The sequence below is a fragment of the Eulemur rufifrons genome, chromosome 8 (assembly GCF_041146395.1).
Source record: "Eulemur rufifrons isolate Redbay chromosome 8, OSU_ERuf_1, whole genome shotgun sequence".
In the NCBI taxonomy this organism is placed as follows: Eukaryota; Metazoa; Chordata; class Mammalia; order Primates; family Lemuridae; genus Eulemur; species Eulemur rufifrons.
In genome coordinates this window covers 63,295,687-63,299,719 of record NC_090990.1, presented here as the reverse complement: position 1 = coordinate 63,299,719, position 4,033 = coordinate 63,295,687, and the positions used below count along the sequence as shown (strand labels likewise).

Genomic DNA, 4,033 nt, shown 5'->3' with positions numbered 1-4,033 from the left:
GGAATGAAAAGTTATAATAGGTTTCTTGAATGGGGGGGTGGGTTGACAAAGATCACACAGAAAAGGCTTGGTGTGGTCCTAGTTTAAATTCCTTTATTTCTAATCATCTTGAAAATTCAGGAAGAGATTCACAAAATCCCCAAATTCAAACTGCATTCATTAAGAGCAAAAATGTGAAAAGAATTGCTAAGATGTTTTAAAGTAAAGTTTTCTATTTTACCACATTTCACCAAATTACATTTTGGGGCAAGTGGGAGATTCAGTGTATTTGTGTGAATTCTGGGAAATGAGTTCATGGAGGGGAGAAGGTCTAGAAGAAGGAAATTTCAGTGTTCTGAATTCAAACTTCTTTATCTTTTTTTTTTTTTTTTTTTGGTATCTTTCAGTTATTCAATTAGGTTCTTTGTGAAAATTTAGCATACCAGTCTGTGAGGATAAATTCCATTTGTCAGGGCAAACACAGATCGCAAGTAGCCCTGGAGCTAGGAATATCCTTGATTTTCAGTAAAATTTGGGAGTTCACAGCTTTCTGATCCACTTTGTGCTGTTCTACAATCTCATATTTCTCTTTTTCTGTCTGGAAGATCTCACTCTCCTGGTGTCTGAGCTTCCGCAGCTGCTTCTTCTTGAAGTAAGCATCCATAAGATGTTCAGGAATTTTCACATTGGTGGTATCTATTTTTGTGGAGGTGGTGATGACAAATTTCTGGTGTGTCCTTTGCAGAGGAACTCGATTGGGGGACAGAGGTCCAGTCACAAGTAACAAGCCACTGCCCAGTTGCTTCAGGAAAACCACCTTCTTGCCTCTGTGGCGCCTGGTGAGGATGGTTGGAATGGTCCCGGGAGTGATGCTAGCTCTCAGTTTTCTCACATGTTGGCTAAAGGGTTTTTTTGCTGTGACTCAACAGCTTTGGAGGCACATCTTCAGGTGGATAATATCTAGGCATTTTGAGAAGTTTAACCACTGAGTACCACCATTCTTGTCACCACCAACTGGTTTTGTAATAAATGGTGAGGACCTTCTCCTTCTTCTTTTCAACCTTAGATTTAGCCACTGAATATTTCCTCTTGTACATGACCTTTCTAGAATACATAGCAGATCGGGATTATCTGCTGATTTCCTCTGAGGAGAACAGGATATTGGCTGCAGTGGGGCATCTTGGCTTCAGGTTTCTTCTCTTTAGTATCTGGCTTCTCAACTTTTTCACCCACCATCTTGTGAAATGGGAAAGAGAGCCAAACTTCTTTATCTAATGTTCGAGATCTTTCTTGTTTGTTTCAAGTTTATTTTTTAAATCATTCAGGTCAGCAAGTATTTGGTAGCAAAGAAAATACGACTGCTCAAAGTAGCTCAACAAACAAACAAATAAAAAAAGATATATTTGGAAGGGAGAATTAATTTTAAGACTGAAACCACTCTTTTCCATAAAGGGGTGCAAGGAGAGAACTGGGGTAAGGGCCTAAAGTCTTTGCAAAGGCATAGGCTTAGCTAAAAATAATGATAATAATCCACTATGTCTTCATTTGCTTGATAATGATTAATCGTTGTCCCCTTGTTCGCTTCTCTATAGTTGCTACTCTGGAGTCACATAGATGGTGGTCATAAAGACTCTTAACTCTCTCCATAGGTAACATCAACTTTCTGAAACCTAAAGAAAGTTTTCTGAGATGTCTTCCAGGCCCCGCATTCTGATGGAATGGCTGACCCACCCAGACCAGTGGCCCATAACAAGGAACTGACTCAACTGGTCTTGTGACCCCCACCCAAGAACCTGGTCAGCAAAGAAGACAATTTCTACATGCCTATGGTTCTGCCCTGAACCCAGCCAATTAGCAGACCCAATTGTATAGCTTTTTGCCTGCCAAACTTCTTTAAAAACCATTTCTCCAAAATTTTGGGGGAAGGCAGATTTAAGAAATTCTCCCCATCTCTCTGCTTAGCAATGAGAATTAAACGCTTTCTCTTCTATAACACCTGCTGTCTCACTGTATTGGTTTCCACTTGGGCAGCGGGCAATGAATCTGGTTGGGCAGTAACAAGACCATAAGGACCCCCATGCAGGAAATATAGGAAGGACTTGAAAGTTGATGGTTTAATAAAAATAAAAATAATAGCAGCTAACATTACTTACCAGGTGCCTGATACTTTCTGTATATTATCTCATTTAATTTTCAAAATGACCCAAAGGTAATTACTCTTTCTATTTCATCTTTTATTTTACATGGAGATTTGGTCGCTTTCCTGATATCAATGTGCTTATTAGAGGAAGAGCTGGGATTGATTCCTGGTGGCTCAGTACCAGAGACCACCTGTTTAGACATTCTACCATGTATTTCTCTGTATATTGGCTACATTTCTTCCTTCCTTCAGGGTTCCTCTGCAGGACACTTGCTTCTGCATCCCCATGATAACTACTGTTTGCACATGCCCTTGGTTTGCCACAGCTCTGACTCCAGTTCCATGATCTTGCTGTTTTGCTTCCCAGAGCTAACTGGCTCAATCTTGCAATATTCCTGTTGCAGGTTTCTGGAACAGATAATTGGATTAATTCATCCCGTGTCAGAGATTCAACTCTGATCCAATCAGGTGAGGGAGGGAGAGACAGAGAGAAAGAGAGAAAATGGCAGGTTCAGATCACTTTATGCGAACAAGGTAGGGGAGACCTTTCCCTTTAGTAAGGGCTGAAGATGGAATAGATTGTCTTGGAAAGGTTCAATACTCTGGATGCTATGGCTAGCATCTTTCTTCACCCACCTTGCTGTCCTTATTTTTCATACCTGTTCTACGGATGCTTTGTTGTTTTCAGGCAAATATATTCTTTAGTCTCTGAACATGTTGAATGCATTTCAACATCAGTGCTTTTGCTCCCTCCATTTTTCTGGCCTGGAATTTATCTGTCCTTATGACTCAGCCCCTCTGATTACTATCAGTGCTTCAAGGCCCAAACCAACTCATGCTTTGCACCCCTGCTCCCACGTCTGACCTCCTGCAGGACTTGTCTTAGCACATGCCTGCATTGTATCAGAGGCTCTCTTACATTGTTATTGATATTTTTTATTAGTATTGTATGTCTTTTCCCTCCAACTAGGTCAATTACTTAAGACATAGATTTCTTGAGATCTTAATCTATGTATTTAAATTTGTATTCCAACCCAATTGCGGCAATTTTATACATTGATTAATGTACCTACTGACTGATTAGAAGAAAGAAAGAAAAAAGATCCAAAAAGCACAATGGGAACAGAAAGCGGAGGCTTGTTGGGCTGAAGGAAAAGTGGAGATATTTAAAACTTGAGTTTTCATTCACCTCATTTTTTTATTCTTTCATAGGATTTAGAACAGAATTTCAATTCCTAATGGATGAAAGGTTTCCCCTTCAATCCTTGAGTCTTGTCTCTTTCCAGGTAAATGTTGGCTGTTGATTGGCATTTCAGTGTCTGACTAACAAACATACCTTCTTAAGTTTTTAGGTTATTCTTGTACACTGAATAAATTTAACTTATGAATAAGCTAAATATTAAATTGTCTTAAATGTTCCAATGCTAATTATAAACAGCAAAATTTTACTTTGAGATTAAAATGTGAAGCACAAAATTATATCAAGTATACATTTAACAGTGGAATTATGATCAACTCTGTGACTCTAGGCGAAATTTCTTAAAAATTATAAACAAAATGCCATATTTTACTGTATTATTTTCATTTGTGTTTATATACATTATTTCACTACGTTAAATACATTGATTGACTAATTTAAAAAAAGCCATTTCAAATACTTTCGACTTATTTCCCTAGCTCAATTTCTGGAATTTATTTTTTATTGGCAAATGTTGCCTGTACTACCTGAGAACTAGTAAAGACTAGAGATGTAGAGGTGTCGAGCTCTAGAGCAGTTTGTCTCACAGTCCTGGTAATTAGGTTACATCTGTTCCAGTGGTCGCTTAGATCTAGTTCTGTGTTTTAGTTGAAGCGATACAAGAAATTTTAGGCAAAATACAGCCTTCCAAGGTTACAGCCATTCATTGGTTCAAC

At 38.5% G+C, this 4,033-nt stretch overlaps 1 pseudogene; it reads right to left on the bottom strand.

Annotated features, from left to right (window-relative positions):
* Positions 1 to 413: 413 nt before the first annotated feature.
* LOC138390301 (large ribosomal subunit protein eL6 pseudogene) lies at positions 414 to 1,215 on the bottom strand (annotated as a pseudogene).
* Between the last annotated feature and the right edge of the window lie 2,818 nt (positions 1,216 to 4,033).